Below are 22,059 nucleotides of genomic sequence, written 5' to 3' on the forward strand. Positions count from 1 at the left end.
TAATTCTGAATATGGCCATTCCTTTCTCCATTTCCTAGGTGTATGTTTGTTCCAAGAAGTATAGGGATAAGATAAAAAGGTAATGAAGAAAGCTTTGCAAGGAATAATAGTTCACTTGGTGGGAACTATCCTAAATAACTGGCCATGAAATGTGAGAATAGCTTTACGTTTGTAAGCAGAAAGTGGGAAGCAGAAGACTCCAGTAGCATAATGGTATAAGATAGATCCATGTAAGTGTAAGTGGGCAAAGGTAGTTGGCCTAATATGTAAGACCCAAGACAAACAAGTAAAGAGTGCTGTGTTCAGGATGGAGAAATTTCAGTTGCTACCCACCACTCATATTTTCTTGGTATATAAAGCAAAAATGATCTAGCAATCATTCAAACAAATGGGGAGGGTTTATAACATTAATTATGTTAAACAAAGATATGATGATCTAGGTAAATGGTACGGCTGTAAAATAAGCTATGTGAACCCATCAGTTTATACAACCAGTACTCATGAGGGTTCTACATGTTATGAAAATATTTGAAATATTGAAATTTGAGTCTTAGTTTCTATAAACTGTGATTTCATATAGACATTAGTGGTATTTTATTTTATTCAATCAATAATGCATAAAGCAATAGTTATTTGTTTTTAATCCACCTGCAACACCCCAGTCCAAGAACTCACACAGAACTGTGAGAGTTTATCACATGCAATAATGATACCAACTATATCTCTTAATTTTAATAACATGTTAAAAAATCTATTTGAATTACCATCATTGTCTATTTTACAAATAATTTTACTTCTGAGTTAAATGAATATACCATTATAAACCCAGCAAGGAACAGGAATGATAAAAAATGACTTTTCTTCCTCCTAATAGGTTTCAGTGCAGCAACCTAGAAGTTTTGTTGTTTGATCACCCAAATCAAAATCTTTGAAGTATAAAAAAAAGGTGGTTTTAAAAAAAGATTTATTTTTTATTGGAAAGTCATATTTACAGAGAGAAGGAGAGACAAAGAGAAAGAACTTCCACCTGCTGGTTCACTCCCCAAGTGGCAGCAATGACCAGACATGAGCTGATCCAAAGCCAGGAGCCAACAGCTTCTTCAAGGTTTCCAACATGGGTGCAGGGTTCCAAGGCTTTGGGCTGTCCTCAACTGCTTTCCCAGGCCACACGCAGCCAGCTGGATCAGAAGTTGAGCAATCAGAACAGAGCCAGCACCTGCCTCTGTGGGATCCCAGTGTATGCAAGGCAAGGACTTTAGCCACAAGGTTACAGTGTGGGGCCAAAAAATTATTTTTGCAGTAAGTAAATATCTTCAGATATACTCCACTGAAACACTGCCCAAGGAGAAAAAATAGCCAACTCTTTCTATTTTTGAGAGGAAGAAATTGCAAAGTATTTTTGTTTGAATTAAGGATATTTCACTTTGGAGGACAATGTCTAGGTTATTTAAAGTCAGAAAGAAAGAAGGAAAGAGGAGGGAGTTGTAGTAGCAGACAAAAATGCTAAAATCTGGCATTGCAGACATATTTTGGTAGATAGTTCTTAGAGTGACATCAGCAATTCCTTATTTTTTATATGTGCTTACTCCTAACTGGGCTGATGCACACAGTTGATGTGTGTCAAATGAAAACTTTGACCAGAGGGAAACTGGAAATTAATCAGTCATTGAACCTTGGTCCAGTGAAGGATTACTATTCTAGCAAGAAAAAATGCCAGCTTTGCCCTGACTTGAAGTCCCAATGTGATCTTGATTCTCCTTTCATTCCTACATCTTTACTCAGCCTTCTCTGTTTCTTTGAGATAATCTAGTATCCTTCAAACAAATTGCTTTTCTCTTTCTTATCTTCTTTCTTTATAATTTATAGGCACCTGCATTGATTTTTGTAGTATGCATTCAAATGCTTCACACTGGCAACATTGATCGTATAAAATACTTAAATCTGAAGCCCCCAGTAATACATTTCATTAAGCACTAGATGGGACTGAATCACTTTGAAAGATGTGAGTTCAATGCCGTGAAAAGAATGATACCTGCATAAAAGGGAAAGCAGGGAGAGAGGCTGTCCATGGATGCTAAGTTTCCGTGAGCAGAGCCAAAGATATGCACCCTTGTACTGACTCTGTGTCTAAATTCTTCACTGATTCTTCATTTTACAAAAGTCAAAAGCAAAAGACAGGTGTTACTCAGCTAACGATATCTAAGCATGGATACACCCAAGTAACTATGATATTAGTTAGGTGTTACTTCCAGTTAATTAGAGGGAAAAAAAAAACGTATGTGTTAGGGAACACAGGAATATCCTTTACTGGTAAGAATCTTTTTTTTTTTTAAGTTAAATCATTTTCCCCTAAACTTGTTTCTATAGTTGAAATCTTGGAAAACCATGCTTGTATTAAAATTTACCCAGGAAAAACAATGTGGTAAAAGTGGTCAAGCAGTTCTTACAGGAATGACTGTGAAGCAAATAAAGCTTATGGGACCTGGTGATGGGGCATAGCAGATTGTCAGAACACAGCCCATAGGAACTCTGGGACAGCGGAGGCCTGTGGGACCCTGTTGAGAAGAGGCCCCAGGAAAGAGAAGGCAGAAGGCCTCTCCCCCACAGTGTGCTCTTGCCCCCAGTGAGTCCTTGGATGTGCTTTCGTGCTCTCCCTGAAGACAGGCGGACATCTGTGCTCTGTCTAGTCAATCAAGCATGAACAATACTCTATCTATTCGCTGTTTCAATAACTCTTTGACTAAGTCATCTTGTTAGCTTCTTTGTACTCTCTGTTCTTAGACATGATCTAATTCTGAGTTATGTTTGAACCATTGTTTCACAAAATGTACAAAAACTGAAACTCTGGAAATAAGCTTTGTCAGTTGCCAAAAGAGAGCACCGTCCCCTCATTTCTTCAGGTCGCATCTCCTCCCCAGGAACCTGCAAGGTAAACTTGCACAGATTAAGCCACTGCCTGTGATTCTGTCAATCCCATTTGGCACCATTTCCAGTCACAGCTGTTCCACTTCCTATCCAGCTCCCTGCTAATGTCCCTGGCAAAGAAGTTCCATTATCCCCATGTGGAAGACCCAGAAGAAGCTCCTGGCTCCTGGCTTTGGCTTGGCTTAGCCCTGTCTGTTGTGGTCACTTTGGGAGTAAACCAGCAGGCACAAGATTGTCTCTCTGTTTCTCTCTCTCTCCCATTGTCTCTCTTTCATTCTATCCCTCACACTCTCCCTCACTTTCTCACATTCACTAAACTGCCTTTTAAAATATAATTTTATCAGCAGTGTTCACAGTTATTGGCAGTTAATTTCTAGTAAAACATCATGAAAACTATGAGCCATAACAGATTTTGTAACTGGATTGGGAAGACTGGATCCAGAAACATCATCTACTGAAACTGAAATCAGGAATGGAGGGGAGGGTAACTCGAAAGCGTTGAACATCCATGGATATCAATTTAACATCCTTTCCAAGTTAATTTTCTTCAGATCTAATCTCATAAACTAAACTTTCATAAAGACTGTCAACTGTTCAGCCTTTAGGAAAAATAATTAAGGCTTTATGCTGCTTGCTTTCCTAATTTTGGTGATGCGACAAAACTATCTGCCAGGTATCAACCTTGGAAATAATATGTATCTATAGGAAATGGAACTGGGAATGGACAAACTTTTTTAAAGCTGTACTACAAATCATTAGTAGTATTTTGAGGTAGTAATCAGAAAGATCCTTTAACAATGGGCAAGCCATTATGTCTGATTTTGCAGTGAAAATTGCATATAGAAAATTTTAACATTTTTATATAAACATATAGGGAATAAGGGAAAAGGGATGATTTTTGAGTGTTTATTGTAACCAAGGAGTGGCATATGTATGCATAGATGATGTCTAGATTTGCCACAAGTGAAATTAAGGGTAAAGAAATTATTTAGGCTCATTATGTGTGCATCTTCCATACAATCTTCTATTTTCCTTGAAATATATCTTTTCACGTATTTGAATGCAGTGTGACAGAAATCTTCCATCAGCTGATTCATGCCCTAACTAACTGCAACAACCAAGACTGGCTGGGCAAGGTCAAAGCCTAGCACCTGCAGCTTCAACCCATGCAGGTGATGGGGGCTCATCTCCGGCTGCTTTCCCAGGCCATTGGCAGCAAGCTAGATCAGAAGTGAAACATCTGGTTCTCAGTCCAACGCTGATATGGGAGTGTCAACATGCAGGAGACAGCCTTACAACAAGGGTTCCTGTATATGGCATCTCTTAACACAATATCCTTCATTTCTACCTGTTTTCCTGTAAATAGCGGAATGCCATTTATTTTTAAAGGATGAATAGTATTCTTTTGTACACACAAACACACACGCCATTTTCTTGCAGGCATTACAGCTGAATCTGTACCTTGGCTGTTGTAAACAGTGCCATTATACACAGGGTGGTACCGGACCTATTTGATACAATCAATGTCTTTATGTCTTTTGGATAAATGCCCAGTAAAGGGGGATTCTGGATCATATGGTATTTCCATTCTATCTTTGTACAAAATCTTCATGATATTTTCCACAGTGGTTGTGATAATTAACATACCCAGAAATAGTATATAAATGTTCCCTTCTCTCCACATCCTTGCCAGTATTTGTCGTTTCTGTCTTTTCAGTCTGACAGAAGTGAGATGAGATTGCATTGTGGCTTTGATTTGCATTTCCCTAGGGGCTAATAATATCGAGTATTTTCTTTTATGTATTTTTTTACTATATTTCTTCTTTTGAGAGCTGCCTATTCAGCCACATGTCTCACCTGAACTGGTTTTGTTGTAATGGCTCTTTTAAGTGGATGATATATCCTGGATATTAATCCCATGTCATTTAAACCTCTTAGAAATATTTGTTCCTATTCTGTTGGCCATCTTTTCACTCTGCCCATTGTTCCTTCAGCTCTGCAGAAGCTTCAAACCTTCATAGAACCCCATATGTCTGGTTTTGCTTTTAGTACAGTGCCTTTACGGTCTTATCTGAGAAATCGTTGCTTACATCAAAGATTTGAAGTGTTTTGCCTCATTTTTAGCAATTGCATCATACTTAGAATGGCCCTGGTAGCTTCTGGATCTAGACCCAAGCCTTCTGGCATCCTGGGCTGGAACACAGAGAAGAGTACTTCCTGATGTCTGTCCCTCTGGGACTTGTATGGGTTGCTACTGTTTGCACTGAAACCCAAGAACCCAAACCAGGAGGAGCGAGGAACCAGCTGCTGTCCAGAACGCCCACAGCTACAGGAGTCACCAAAGCCTGCACTGCTGGTTGCTCTCACACTGTGTGCTGTTGGTGTTGATGAGGCTGCTTCATGTCTCTAAGGACAGATAAGAGTTTAGTAGCTGCACAAAAGCAATCCATGGTTGCTGCTGTAGATGGGGGAAGGCCGCATTGGTTCCCTCAGGAAGGAAAGCCGTCAGTTTTCTGGACTGCATATACAGTTAGGTAGTTCTAAGGCTGCCAGTTTGCACCACTGGCAGGGGTTTGTGTTTACATTTGCCCAACATGATGACTTTCCTTTGGCCAGGAAGCCGGAGTGGGTCTGATACTCTTCAAACACTCCAAGGCTCTGTGCTGCTTGTGTTCGTCACTGCCTTTTGATTCTTAGCTGCAGTTTCCTCTTTGTTGGGTTTTTGGAAGTTCAGATTTTAGTTTGTTCTGGAACTTTTCTGTGACTGAAGTGAGTACACTTTCTCTCTACATAGCTAACTAGATCTCCTTCCCCATGTTTCTTTCTTTCTTTTCTTTCTTTTTCTTTAACATGCATTTTCCATCAACATTTTCAAACACTCTCATACATACTCATCACGGATTATCAGTTTGGCTAATTTTTTGCCAGGACCAGGGGAGTAGAAAAGGCTGGAGTTGCTCTCTGAAAATGGCTTTACTTGGTTTTTCAGGATATTTTTTAAACGGATTTATTTTGTGGGAGAACCAGATGGAGTTCCTGGCTTCTGGCTAGATGCGGCCTGATCCGGCTTGCACAGATGCAGTCATTTGGGGTATGAACCTGCAGATCACAAAAACTTTTCCTCTTGGCATCATTCGGCCTTTCAAGTAAAGTAAATCTGGACCTGGCACGATAGGGTAGCAGCTAAAATGCTAGCATGGCACACGCTGGAATCCCATATGGGCACCGGTTCTAATCCCGATGGCCCTACTTCCCATCCAGCTCCCGACTTGTGGCCTGGGAAAGCAGTTTAGGATGGCCTTAGGCCTTGGGGACCCAGCACCTGCATGGGAGACCCAGAAGAGGCTCCTGGCTGCTCGCTTCAGATTGGCTCAGCTCCAGCCATTGCAGTCACCTGGGGAGTGAACCATCGGATGGAAAATCTTCCTCTCTGTCTCTCCTCCTCTTTGCTTATCTCTCTTTTCAATACAAATAAATAAATATTAAAAATAAATAAAGTGAACCTTTTGAAAAGAAAGGCTTTCCTTTTTTTTTCTAAAGATGCCATTGCTAAAAATCAGTTGTCTGTAGATACATGGGATTACTTCTTGGGTTTCTATTCTGTTCCATCCATCTATATGCCTGCGTCCCGCTCCTGTGCTGTTTTAATTGCTGCAGCTTTATATTATATTTTAAAGGCAGGATGTGTAATGTCTCTTGCTTTTCTCTTTCTGTTTAGGTTTTTTTTGTGGTTCCATGCAAACTGTAGCAGGATTTTGTCTCTGTTTGGAAGACTGTGACTGATATTTTGATGAGAAATACATCTAGTCTATACACTTTAGGCCATATGGAAGCTTTCATTTTATTGTTTCTTCCAAACCAGGATCACTCAGTGTCCTCCCATTTCTTTATGTTCATTCTCAATTTCAATTACTTTACTCATTCTTTTGCAGTTTTCATTATACACATCACTCACCTCTTTGGATTCATTCACTTACAAGATTTTCTGTGTATGTGTAAACACTCATTTTCATTTAATTTTCAAAGCTACATTTCTACTGTGCTGTAAATGTAAGAAAATCTTATGTTTTGTAACTAAAATGTCATTAAACATAAACAACAGAATGTATGTTCTTACATTTATTTTAAGTGATACATAAAACTGTGCCATCATGCATGGTCGAAAGTGCAATATTTTGATGAGAAAATTGTAGTAGTAAATAGGTTTATTTAAGATCTAAAGAAACACTGAATTAATGTTTCAGTCCAATGTCTTATCTCTGCAGAAAATGTGCTATTGTAACACTGGATATCTGTCTGGCAGTAAGCATGATTATCATTCAAATTATAACAGAGCTTTGAACACAGAATTGGCAGCCACATTCACAAAGTAAAGCAAAGACTTTCTCCTGTGATACTCATAGATAATGCAATTCTGTAGAAACAAATATGCCTCCTTATGTCCATTCTCATATGCTTGTCGAAAATATGCATTATGAAACAACTATGCAAGGATTTTAAAAATTTTATCAGCAAAGTAAGTTTTCATTAATTTTTTAATGATTTTTTAGAATATCCTAATGTTCTAGATATGAGAAAAAAATGTCTTTGGTATTTTGAGATTGCAATAAGCTTGTAAATTACTTTAAATACGATGGGTATTTTGATGATATTAATACTTTCAATATATAGGAATTTGATTTTAACAGATAATTTTGTACTACGAATGTTTACTGTTAGTACCAGGTGTGAAATATGGCTTTTTGTTATTGTTATACTTTTGTTTTCAAAAGATTAATTTTTCTGGCCGAAAGTCTTAATTATTTTAGCGGTAATCTGTGCCTACTTTACCATGTGTGTGTTTTTCCTTTCCATGAGGAAGATATTCTGACTTTGTAGATGAAACATGCTTATGCTTTATTGTACAAGAAGTCTTATGTTTTTAAAGCAAATAAAGTTGTTTAAAAAAAAGAATATCCTGTTATTAAAACATCTTTCCTGAATATCTATCAAGAAAGATAGTTAAGAATCAAGATGGCAGAACAGGGTAAAGATACGTTTAAACAGACAGAGAAACATTAGCCTTTGTGAAGCAGAGAGGGCACATTCCAGGAAACAGGAGAGGACAGAACAAAAGCAGAGGAGTAACTGGAGAGAGACAGAGACGGGAAAGCAGTAGAGACAATGGTGTAGTGTTGCAGTGACTGATACCCCAGTGACATTCAGTGAATGGCGATCTGAATTGCAGCAGCAGCCAGAACTCCACCAGCAACAAGGTAGGAAGAGGTATTCATCAGCAGCTCAGGAGGTGAACTCAAAGAACTGCCCATCCTGTTGGTCTGTTTGATTTGGCCAGGAGCAGAGATAGAGCAACTGGTCTCAGATAGGAGGTGCGGGAACAGGGCAGATTTCACAGCCCAGTCTGCTGCCAAGAGATGAATTGGACACCATTTTGTTTAAGGAGGTAAAGGCTGTGGGACAGTATTGGGCATGCACTGAGCTGAGAGTGAATTCATTTTTACTCAGTGAATTTCAGCAATGTGGCATCCTTCAGGTTCCACCCATGATAGGTCCAGTTAACCCTAAGACCTGATGGCTAGCAGATCAAACTCTAGTAGTGGCACATCAGGCACACTTTTGTATGGTGTGGCAAAGGTTTTAAAACTACAAGGGACAACAGTGAGCTCATGCACTGAACTCGGTAAGAACTCACTGAGTTCAGTGCATTGCACTAGTCCCACAGGAAAATAATACAGACTGTGGCATGGTACGGGTCAAAATAGGTCTGTGTGGCCTTTAGTCCTAATAAACAACAGGTTCTGACAAGATCAGCACCACCAACACCTAGCTATATGGAACACCTGGTATCTTCCTAATCCTGGGAACTGCTTGAACCAGAAGGCAGAGAAAGATAGTACAAACAGCAGTGCAGCCTTGCCATGGTATCACAGGAAGTGAAGACTGGTGAGCCAGGAGCCGGGGCTATGGAAGCCATTTTGGAAGTCTAACCTAGGAACCCAGACCAGGAACTCACTGGAGGGAGTGGCACAAGTGACTGCAAACAAAGAGCTGTGTACCAACCACAATAAGTAAAATATTATTGCAGACTCGTGGGTGACACAGCTTAGAAACCTGCCCTAAGGAGAAGAGTCTGCTAATCAGAGGTACAATGACTAAGAGCAAAAGAAGAAACAAAGGCACAATAAATATCACTGATGATTGCCCTACAAAGGAGCAAAAGCCTTTGCCAACCTCAGAGATAACTGAGGAAGACATTAACAAAATGGGGTACACAGAATTCATAACACATGTTATAGTTTCTTACCAACAATGAGAAGCACGTAAAGTAGGCATTCAAGAAATTCAAGGAATATGTCATACAGGAAATCAATCAAATGCAAGCTGATATATCAGAAATGAAGAATACAGTGGAGCAAATTAAAAGTACAGTGGAGATTCTCCAAAATAGAATGAATGAACAGTAGAAAGAATCTCAGAATTTGAAGATATTTCCTGTCACCAGAGGGAAACAAACAAAAAGCTGGAAGCAGACCTGGGTTAAGCTAAAAAAGTATTCAAGAATTGAAAGACACTATTAAAAGGCTAAATGTAAGAGTTATGGGAGTCCCAGAAGGTGTCAAAGAGAGCTGGGTGTAAAGCTGTATTTAATGAAATAATAAGCGGAAATTTCACTAATTTAGAGAAAGAATTGGGAAACAATATTCAGGAGGGGCACAGAACACCCAACAGGGTTGACCAAAAACGATCTTCACCACAACACATGATATCAAGCTTTCTTCAGTCATATATACGAAAAAGATTCTAAAATGTGCACATAAAAAAACCAATTGACATATAAAGGAATGCCAATTAAATTCACAGGAAATCTCTCACAGGCCAGAGGAGAATGTAATGACATACTACAGATTCTAAAAGCAAAAAAATTATCAGCTCAGGATAAAGTGCCCACCAAAGCTTTCCTTAGTCTTTGAAAATGAAATAAAATCCTTCCATAGTAAAGAAAAGCTCAAAGAATATGCCTCTTCCAAACCTGTCCTACAAATAATACTTAAAGATGATCTCTTGACAGAGAAGAGGAATAACAACCACCAAAACCAAAGGAAAATGTGAAGAACATTGCAGTAAAACAGCAACAGAAGACTAAATCAATGAACAAACCCGTTGTTAAAATGACAGGACCAAATTACCACCCATTCATATTAACCTTGAATATAAATGGCTTAAGCTCATTAATCAAATGTCATAAATTATTAGACTCGGGCCCGGTGGCGTGGCCTAGTGCCTAAAGTCCTCGCCTTGAATGCCCCTGGATCCCATATGGGCGCCGGTTCTAATCCCGGCAGCTCCACTTCCCATCCAGCTCCCTGCTTGTGGCCTGGGAAAGCAGTTGAGGACGGCCCGAATGCATTGGGACACTGCACCCTTGTGGGAGACCCGGAAGGGGTTCCTGGTTCCCGGCTTCAGATTGGCGCACCGGCCCGTTGCGTCTCACTTGGGGAGTGAATCATTGGACAGAAGAGCTTCCTCTCTGTCTCTCCTTCTCTCTGTATATCTGACTTTGTAATAAAAATAAATATTAAAAAATTATTAGACTGGATTAGAGTAACAAAATCCACCTATTTGTTGCCTATAGGAGACATATCAACAAAGATCAGAGGAAACTATATCTCACAGGTTTTGATTCTTATTCTTAGTTTCATCTCTTCAAAACACTTTCTTTCCCATTAACTTTTTCACTGACTCATAGATCATACAATAGTGTCATTTTATTCAAGAAGGTTCTTGATTTTCTTTTCATTTCATCAGTGACACATTAATCATTCAGTAGCATGTTATTTAACTTCATGGTGCTGTTAATTTCTTTTTTTCTTCCTATTGCTGATTTTATTTTGTGCCTTTTCATTTCTGGGGATGTATAGTAACTATAATGGAGGCTATCATATTCAATAGTATGTTATTTAACTTCAGGGCATTGTAATTTCCTATTTTTCTTTATTTTGTTGATTTTGTATTGTGGCTTTTCATTTAAGGGGATGTGTAGTAACTATGTAATGGAGATGATCATACCCAGATGTGAGGATACAGTGTAGTATGCATCTCTACTTCCAGACCAAAGATGGACTCCCAATGAAACTGTTTACTATTTCTTGACAATAGGATGCTGGACTCTCTGCCATTGTCCATGCTCACAGTGATGGATATATGAATGTTTTTGAAGAACTATACTTAAGTAATAATATAGGGGAACTCAATGGGGGGAGGGGATTTGGGAAAGGGTAAGGGAAATCCCAGGTCCTATAGAACTGAATCATAAAATAATAATAATAATGACAAAAAGAATAATATTTACATAAAGGTCTTTCAGGTAAGCTAAAAGTGAATTTGTCAAGCATACCACAGTACAGGGACTTCTACAAAAGGTACAGTGCTAGCATGAAATTACCTAAGCTAGAAGCAACTAACAAAGACTGTCTCTGTACCTTGCAGTTTGAATTCCTGCTTAACAAACTGCAACCTAACTTATTATGTGAACAAACCACAATCTAATGAGGAGTATATGTTTATAACAAGTAGCCAGTTTTCAGCCTATTGAAAATAACCATGCTTCGGCCAATCACAGGCAACTAATTCATCAGATCATTCTCAAATAAGATAGATGTCAGCTATGAGCAGTCAGATGACTTCTCTGTTTTGTTTCTGTGGTAAGTTGGTAAAGACTCATCGGGCACAATGCTGCATGGAGCCCTCTGAAGCTCCTGAGTTCTGGGTGCTGCTTGATTCACAAATCATTCTTTGTTCAAATAAAATAGTAAATCCCTGTATTTTTTTCTTTCAGCAGGTGGAAAGAAAATTATTTCAGATGGTAAACCAAAGATGTAAAAAGGACTGAGCAGTAATAAAATGAATAAATATTTGGAAAGACCTAAGCAGATACTAACTGTAAATATAGCAATAACATTTATTTTCCATGCTGAAAAATAAGGTGGAATTAAAAAGCTGCTATGCAGAAATTAAAAAAAAAGAATGACTTTCTAAATCATAAAGTTTACTGAAAGGTGCCAGACGTAAAGCAGCCAGAAAATCCTAAAATCTAAAAGTGTTAACATTATAGTGACAGAAACTAAGCCAGCGGCTTTAGTAGTCAGCATGGATGGGCAGCAACTTCTACAAAGACATACAAGGAAAACAGAGTTAAAGGAAATGAAATGTATCTTCATGGAAGTGTTAGTTACATGTCTGTATTTTGAACTACTCATGATTGTTGTTGTAGCCTATAGCCTAAACATTCAAGGTGACTTCAGTTTTTGGAGTTAGGAAAAGAGAGGAATTATGTTTTTTAAAAATTATTTGCAGAGCACTGATATAAAAGAAAAATCGAGGAGCAGCTGTTTATCCTAGTGTCCCATGCTCAAGTGTCCATGTTTGAGTCCTGGTCTTGGCTCCTGACTCAAGCTTACAGCTAATGTTACAGACCTGGAGAGGCAAAGGCAAAGGCTCAGTGACTGAGAACTCTGTCACCCACTTATGAGACTTGGACTGAATTCTCAGTTCCAGGCTTTGGCCCAGCCTGATCCAGTGCCAGCTGGTGCAGGCATCTGGATGCTGCCGGGAATTGAGGAATGAACCAGAAGTGCGCTCTCTTCTCTGTCTCTCCCCTCCATCTTTCTTTTCTTCACCCTTTCCCTTTTTTTCTCTCTTCTTTTCCTCCCTCTCCCTCTCCTTTTTTCTCCACTCCCTATAAAACAAAATTTCAAAACATAAAAAAATGGTTTGCAAGAAAGAAATAAGCTCATTCAGAGGACAAGTTCCATACAGCACATACAGTTCGTAACAGTTCAAGTATAGTTTTATACTCAAAAAAAAAAAAATTCTGTAATTGCAAATCATATTTAAGAAAAGTTCCACCAACTGGATGAAGAAAGAATATTCAAAGAAAATTGGATATTATTCATCATAACAAGTTTGAAATCCTGCTTTTTACAGCAAAATAGATGTAACTGAAAAACATTATGCTTAGTGAAATAAGGTAGTATCAAAATAACAAATATCATATTTTCTCAGATAAAGTCAGCTAACAAAGAATACAAAAAAGCATAGGAATGAAATACACATTTTGTGATGTGATCATCGTTTAGCCTCTCTTACTCCTGGGAAACGGTGGGCTTCCTACTTTCTACTTGTTGGATATCATGGTTGGTGATGAATTAAGCCTGTGGATATAGACTGGATTCAAGTTATGTCCTTGCACAAGCTGATGGAAGGAAGGGAGGAGAGGGAAGAGCAGGTGTTTGTCATCTGGAAACTGTCACTGGGAGAATTCATGAGACCTAATCTCTTTATATGAATTTTAAAAAATTAAAGAAGGGTTTTTTAGAGGAGAAGCAGTAAAATGTATGAACAATAACACCCCAAAGCAGCTTAATGCTTCAACTACCTAAAAATTAAAGGTTCAAAAAAAAATCTGCTGAACTTTGAAAGTATAAGCTGCACAGGCAGTTTCCACACTGCCTTTGGTCCTTCTCGACCTCGACTGATGAATACTTTCTGCCTTTCTGCCTCTGCCCTGCCCTCTTAGCTTTGCTTAGCTCCACACCAACTTCCATTTGGTGTCATCCTTTTCCTGTACCAGCCCCATCCTTGTTTTTGAGTCTTTTAAATGGAAAACTGGTAAACTAGCATTCTTGAAGTTGGATATGTTATGAGAACAAGAAAAAATCACTGCACAGCAGGCACAGACAGAGTTTCCAGGTTACAGAGTGACTGTCCTCAACATGGCCACTAGAGTGTAGTACAAAGAGTGTGTACGTCATTACTGCCTACCTTGGAAGTAATGCTTCCTACCAGTCAGTGCTTGAGGAACATTCATTTTGAACTGAAAAATATAAGATAATCGATAATATCAACAATATTTCAATATGTGCAAACCTGTTACTTAGAGGGTGATACAAACAGTAAATTTCTCGTTTTGGTTTTGGTGAGTACAACGTAGCTATGGACACATCAGGTTTCTTTTTCTTTTTTTTAAGATTTTTTTTTATTATTATTATTGGAAAGCTGGATATACAGAGAGGAAGAGATACAAAGAGGAGGTGAGACAGAGAGGAGGAGAGACAGAGAGGAAGATCTTCCATGCGATGTTTCACTCCCCAACTGAGTGGCAACGGGCTGGTGCGCACCAATCCGTTGCCGGGAACCAGGAACCTCTTCCAGGTCTCCCACACGGGTGCAGGATCCCAAAGCTTCGGGCCGTCCTCGACTGCTTTCCCAGGCCAGAAGCAAGGAGCTGGATGGGAAGTGGAGCTGCCGGGATTAGAACCAGCACCCATATGGGATCCCGGTGCGTTCAAGGCGAGGACTTTTAGCCGCTAGGCCATGCCGCCGGGCCCAGGTTTCTTTTTTATGACTTATTTTTTTTTTTTATTTGAAAGGCAGATTTATAGAGAGGAGAGACAGAGAAAAATCTTTTGCCTGCTGCTTCACTCCTCCAAAGGTTGCAACAGCCAGAGCAAAACCCACCCAAAGGCAGGAGCCAAGAGCTTCTTACGCATTCCCATAGTGGTGCGGGATCTCAAGGCTTTGGGTCATTCTCTGCTGCTTTCCCAAGCAAGCCACAGGCAGGGAGCTGAAACGGAAGTGGAACAGCCAAGACATGAATCAGTGCCATATAGGATTCCAGTGTTGGCAGGCAGAGGATTAGTCTATTGAGACACTGCACCTGCCCCAGCACATCAGTTTTTCCTATGAAGATCGTCATTATCTAATGGCATAGAACAGTAACATGACTCAAGATTCTTACTAAACAAACAAATATTCAAATATTCCAATAAAGACTTGTAGCCAAAGTATACTCCAAAAATGCTTAACAACACAATTTAAGTGAATAAGATACTAATGGCAGATATTTATTTGATTATTTTAAAAACAAAATAATACTACAGTAAAATGGTTGTCAATGACTTTAATTTTACCAATAAAAAATAAAATACTCCTCAAGCCATCGCTGAGAAAGTTTAATGTTTATGCTTGGAGGCATTCTAAAATAAACTAGATACTTATTAATTATTTTTTCTTCGAGTAGTTTTTAAAACATCCCTAACCAAGTTCTCTCAGTGTTTTCCACAAAAAATTGCTCATAATCAGGGTCATTGATGCCCATTCCAGCAGGGCAATTGTTCTTGTAGGAAAAACAAGTATGTTGGAAAGGGTCACTTAGTCACCTTCAAAGAGTCAACTTAGTCTCTCTGAAGTTAGACAAAAACAAAACAGCTTTTGGATAGAAAAAAAAGACTTATGAAACCTCATGTTGTGCAATATTATGGTACATTGCCAGTGTGCAATGAAAGGAATCCATGGTCTAAGAAATAGTTTGAGTCTTATTAAGGAAATATGTTTCTGCAATAAAGATAGATGACTGACATTATCTTCTGCAAATATTTTATTGTAACACTGAAAAGGCAAATAATGTATTCTTCATCAAAACATTTCTTCCGTCAGTTCCACACCTCCAAATGTTACAACAAAGCGAAAACACAATTTCAGGAAAGAATGTGCCAAGAAAAAAGCATAAGGGTGTTTACAATATAAATCATTCTTATGAAATTATTCAAAAAATTATTTACTGATGACCACACATCAATATCTAAATCTAAGAACTTTTCACAAGATATTTATCACACGTTTAGTAACATCATAGTTACAGTCATCTAGTAGTGAATACATACCAGTCGGTGCAGCTTCTTACATTATCTCCTATAATCCTCACAGTAATCTGATGAGACCTCACGTTGCTTTTCTTCCGCAGAACTTATAACTTAATATGATAAATGGGAAACAATGCCATTCAAACCATTTACGGGCATGTTGCATGCATGGGGTAAAGATTAAGCTGATGGGAAGATTAGGAGATTTAACAGAGTAACTTAAGGGATTGTACAAAGTCTGGGAGATGAGAATTAAATGTTTTGCTGGAAGAGCACATTAGTTCTCAGAGAATCAGTAATTACAGACTACATTATCAGGTAGTGAACTTCAAAGCACGAGAGTTACAGGATGAAAGCCGCCTGGGCAATACTAGAATTTTAATCCTGAGTTGAATAGGCTGCTAATCTGGAATACTGAGAGTTCACAACTCATCCGTTCTTACACTGTTGGGCTACTCTCACTTTATCCAACAAAGTTAGGGAGCATAAGCTGCTGTTTGATAAGCTGAAACTCTCCTTTCTGTTGAAGCAAACTGAAGAAGCTTCCTTTTCTTTGAATAATAAGAGACGGTGAAGGTCATTTTCAACTTAAATAAATTTAACAGAATAAAAGACATTATCCAAGGCCCACAATAACTGATAAATTCTTTATTTTCTTAGTAAAACATGTCAAGCACTCTATAACTAGTGCTGACATGGCTCCAGGGCAGAATGACCTGAAATCTCAGAGAAAAAAAAACTGAATAAAAATTACCATTCTCCCTGACAGCCGTTTTATTTTGGTAATCTTATCATAAATTTTTCCTTTGGAGAGAGATAGAACACCACAGAATTATTAGTGTATTAGTTGCAGATGCATAGATATTAGCAATCATTAAATGTTACTTACATATAATTAATACTGAGACATAATATATAAATACCTGAAAACATTCATTTTAAATGCCAAATTCAATGGACTTTGAAAAATATGTACAAGATAGCTTCTGAATGCTTATGGGAAATGAATTAAATGCTTAGGACATTTTGTTGTAAAATATTTTAACATACACAAATAGATTTTCCAAACTATTCTTATTCTCATTCTTATTGAATGAGTTCCAAAAATTATTACATGTTTCGTTTTAACTTTATACATTGTATGCATGTGTGTATATGTATACATATGTTTTATATATATGTATGTAGCAATCGATATGTAACATCAATTGGAATTGAGGTTGGTTTGCTGTTACAAAAGTGGGAGAATTGTGAACTAGGTTAGCAGTTCCTCTACTTCATTTTGCGGTAGTAAAATTAATACAAGTTTATAAGATACCCAATGAAGCACTCCCTTAAATAGCCTGGGCTCTTTAAAAATGAAGATTTATCTTAAGTCAACATACAACAGTTTCTGATCAGTTGTGGGAACCAAATGGAGAGAAGATCTTTGCACTAATCACAGCATACCAGTCAGCACAATGAAGACTCCACTGTTCTGTGTATTTCCTTTCTTGTTAATGCCTACGCTGAGTATATGAACTGGCATCTTCTTCCTTTTATCTCTGCTACTTCACGTAAGACATACATGTGATGGTTAATTGTCACATTTAATGGTTTGGGTATAAAATATCAAGGCTACTGCTAGAACCTGAAAAGGAAGTTCTATTCAGTTAAGCATATTTTCTTGGAAAGGATGACATTCTCTTTAAAGTTATCAGAACTAGTTGCATGATATGGTATAGAAATTATCACTCTTCAGAAGGTAAAAATTTGAAGCCGGTATTTATAGATTTTGGGTAAACAAAGGACTGTGCTGTTATACACGTCATCTCTGGCTTCCCACCACCATAGTCCCAACTTTCACTTACAAGGAAGTGACTCCTTCAAATAATAATACAAGACTACTCCAGGAGTTGAATTGCAATTAGGCTCCACCAACAAGGGTCACAACTAAAGGTGCCAGAATTGAAGGATTAAAATGAAGGAAGCAAGCCATTATTCCATTCCCCAAAGAGAAATAGCAGGCCCCTTACAGTGACTGAGGGCACTGGAAAATGCCTTCAGTTTCAACAGGCACAGTGGACTCACAATGTCTCTTTTATCCTTACAAGTCTTCCCCTTTCTGACTTTCTGATTTCTATGTGTTTTCTCTTTTCTCATTTTTTGAGTTTCCAGACTAAATCTTTGCCTCCAGAATTAACTGAATGGAATGTCTAAAATAAATAGAGTAGTTGTGGGCAGGAGGGAGGGATAGTAGCAGAGAAAAACACAAGCTAAAGACATCAGGTAGGGTGAGCTAACAGTGAGAAAACAATATACAGATTATGGAGAGTGGTATTAAATGTTTTGGCATTTTTTCTAATGACCAGAAAATGTGGATATTGGAGGCAACATAAACCTAGAAAAGAGTTTAGGCAAGAAAATTCTGGGAAAATGGTGGAAACCCAGAGTATGAGAAAGAAAATTAGAAGCGAGCCTTTGGCAATAGTAGTTAGGGTAATTCTTGGGATGCCTGCACCCCATATGCCATTGCCTGGGTTTGAAACCACCTTTGCTCCTGATTACAGCTTCATGTTAATGTGCACACCTATCAGGAGCCCAGCAAGTTTGGTCCCTGTCTCCCATTGCGAGATGTGGATTATTAAATTGCTGGTTCCTGGCTTCTACCTGGCCCAGCCCAAGAGTTGCATAAATCGGAGGTATGCACCAGTGGATCGGAAGTCTCCATCTGTCTGTCCATCCACCTCTCTGCATTTCACATAAATTAAATGCATAAATCATAATTTTCCGAAAACAAAGAAAGCAACAAAGTAATAAGTTACGGCACATGCAGGAAGGAAAGGCTAGTCTACGTCCCTGAGACTTCATATGTACATTATTTAACCCTAAATTATCTCCTTATTATGCAATAATGTACCACTATACCCCAGACTCCGTCTTCCATTCACACATTCACACATTTTCAAAAACAAATATCCTATGTACTCACCTAGTACTTTGAGAAAATCCGTCTTTCACATTTGAGTTGATAATCGGATTAAACAAACAAAAAGAAAGCAGAAATTTGAGCAAGAGTTAATTGGAAGAACTCTAAGAAGAACAGATAACAGGGTTCTCACTGTGCCTGGGAAATAGAGATTCAAACCAATTTAATTTAAATATTAAAATTAGCAAATATAAGAAGATGTTAGCCCTTAACCCTTAATCCTGAAATAGTCATTTGGAGATAAAAAAGAAATCCTAGTTTTTTTATTAAATTATGAAACCTAGTCTGATAGTACAGGATGTAGTAAAAACGACATTTAACCTTCATGATTTCACCCAACAAATTCATAACTTTGGATTATCATCATAAGAATATCAGTTCAAGAACATTCTACAAAACATCTGACCAGTATGCCTAAATCCAAGGACATCAGAAACAAGGACATTCTAAAAGATCCTCATTGATGTGAAACCTAAGGAGTGAGGATAATGAAATAAAAGGTGAGATCTTCAAAAAAAGGAAAGAAAAGAAAGAAAAAGAAAAAACAAAAAGTCGTCAAGTACGGAATGCTAAATGAAGTCTGTACTCTAGCTAATAATGATGTCAATGTTGGTTTGGTTATTGTGGCTAATGTACATAGAAAAAACTACATTCGGGCATCATAGGAACTCTAAAATCCATCTTCTCAATTTTGCAGTAATCCCATAGAGTTAGTGAGACTATCTACAAAGATCCTGCTTGGTCGCCCAGGATCCTAATTAGCATCCCTAAAATAGCTTCACATTGTTACATAATATTAAGGAAACAAACACTGGTTTTCATGAGACTGGGACCCTGAAGAAAGAAACTGTAGACCCTGTCAGAAAGTGAAGTTCAGAAAGATATCCCACCCAGATGAACTGCCTCACTTGCCTACCTGACTTTTTGTTGCATCTGAGAGCTGTCTCCAGCCATTCATTCTATGTCCCTCACACTGGCCATTTTGTTTCCTCAGCCCCTAAGGCAGTTTGTTCTCAAACCTTGAATGAGTTACAGAGTTTTGTACTCATTGTATATCTTCCTTCCTTCCTTCCTTTCTTCCTTCCTTCCTTCCTTCGTTTTATTCTTTTGATTTATTTATTTTTATTGGAAATGAAGAGTTACAGAAAGAAGAGACAGAAAGGTCTTCCATCCACTGGTTCAATCCCCAAACGGCCACAACAATAGCAGGAGCTGAGCCAAACCAAAGCCAGGAACCAGGAACTTCTTCTGGGTTTCCAATGTGGGTGCAGCATCCCAGGACTTCGGGTTATATTTGATGGCTTTCCCAGACTACATACAGGAAGCTGGATGGGAAGAGGAGCAGCGGGTCCCTATATGGGATCCCAGTATATCCCAGTATTGCAAGGGCAGGATTAGCCAACTGAGCCATCACACAGGCACACTTCTGGAAATCATCCAAATGATAGATGTTCTCTTATCAAAGACTTGGTTTTCACTACATTGAAATTTGTGATTTATTCCTAAGTTAATGGTATGATTACTTTAAGTATGTTCTGATGGTTCCTTGTGTATTCAATATATAGATCACAAACACAGCATTCTTAAGCATTTAAGTGACTTCCAGTTCTGTGCTTCATGCTGTCAATTGTAGATTTCCATAATTCAAACTTCATTTCACTATATTACTATGCAGCTTGCTATCCAGCCTCCACACCCATACAGGTGTGCACATGCATACACAACCTATTCTCCTCCTTCTTTCTCTCTGCATAGGCATTCTTTTAAAAGAAACAAACTAGTCTTTCAGACTCACCCTCTTGCTTTTGAAGTTTTCATTTTCATTGTTATTAATCATTGTACAGCATGATGCTTTTATCTCCAAGATGCTTTTAAGACTAATAGTTCCCATCCATTTGCAGCGCTACCTAAGAAATTATTTGTCTTTGAAGCACTACAGTATCAGCCATCTAAATCAGCCTTTAAAATTAAATTATTTGATGTGCAAAGTCTAATGGAAAAACTCTATCAATAAGGAAAGAAATAGAGGTAGACTCTTTGCAACACGCTGCTCTCCCCCTACTGCCTCATCCCTTTAATCACCCTGGCATGTGTCTGTCTCTCTCTGGGTGTGCATTTAATTTGGATTTCATTTTAAATAAGTCAGAACTCAAATCTTAAAAGCAGAATGAACTGAAAGAAGAGTCATTTCTTGTACCAAAATTCTGTTGTTTCAAATGTTAGTTGAAAAATGGAAATTCCATTCACCAAGACTAAAATGTTTGTGTTTTCTTTCTCTTTTGGGGGGGTTGGGAGGGAAGGCTCATGTAACACACTAAATAGAATCATATAAAATTAATTTAACTATATGCGGATATTCGTTTAGAACAGTTATTTGTCATTTTACTACACTTTCTTAAAATAGGTTGAGTTGTGAAAATATTGCCTATGATGGTTTGAATTCTTTTAAATAAATCAGATTTACTCTAGGAGCTATGTTTCCACCCAAGCAGTGTAGCTGTCAAGTATTTTTCATATCTGTAACATATTATTTTAGAATTACAGCCATGACATACCCTATACATGCAGAATTGGAACTCCTTGGTAAGTTTCTTCTTAGATTGCTTGCTGAGAAAATTCAAATTAGGAGTTGATGAGGTAACTCTTAGCTGTCCACTGAAGACGTGCAGCATAGGTCATTGTGGCATAGCTGCTGCACGCTGGACAAAACAGCAAGCACACCGTTTCCAGGCACAGATGCCTTCTTCAACCAATGGCTGTAACAGGAAGAAAGATTGTGTCTATATTAGATCCAAAAATATTTTGATTAAAATATAAAGATAACATAATATTTAAATATGTAATTCACCTGAAACTGAGATTTCCAGATGTCTAGCTTTCTGTACAGTTGCAGATTAAACATCTGGGTGCTTTGTACTCTTTGTCTCAGCAGGCATGTGAATTGGTGTCTTGCCAAAAATGTAGGAGTGCTATAAACACCATATTGCTCTACCAGATGGTGAACAATCATAGCACAATGTCAATTAGGATAGCTTTTCATGTAAGTGGTTATTGTGTGTTAGAGTAGCATCAGTATTAGCCGAAACTTGTACCAAATGCAGGTTTCAAATCTCATCTGGATCTATCAAATAGGCTTCCCTTGGGTAGCTTGGTGTTTAACATGCGTGGGTATTTAAACAAGCTGTCCAAGTGACTCCGGAGTGTCCTACAGTATGAAGATCATTTCTGTCATTTAAAAGTCCCAACTTCAGGATTGAGTTTTTATTTTCACATTAATTGCACCTACAAATCATTGAACTCAAAGAAATCATTTATTTCTTATCTCTTGTATGTCTCCAGATATAAACATTTAGACTTCTTACTGTTTTGAAATATCTATCTATTGGTAATGATCATTTTTCCTTTCTATTCATGAGAATTCTTATTTCCTTCAATTTTTTGTTTGTTTTGTTTTCTGTGACTGCT

Source organism: Ochotona princeps, chromosome 12, assembly GCF_030435755.1.
Source record: "Ochotona princeps isolate mOchPri1 chromosome 12, mOchPri1.hap1, whole genome shotgun sequence".
Taxonomy (NCBI): domain Eukaryota; kingdom Metazoa; phylum Chordata; class Mammalia; order Lagomorpha; family Ochotonidae; genus Ochotona; species Ochotona princeps.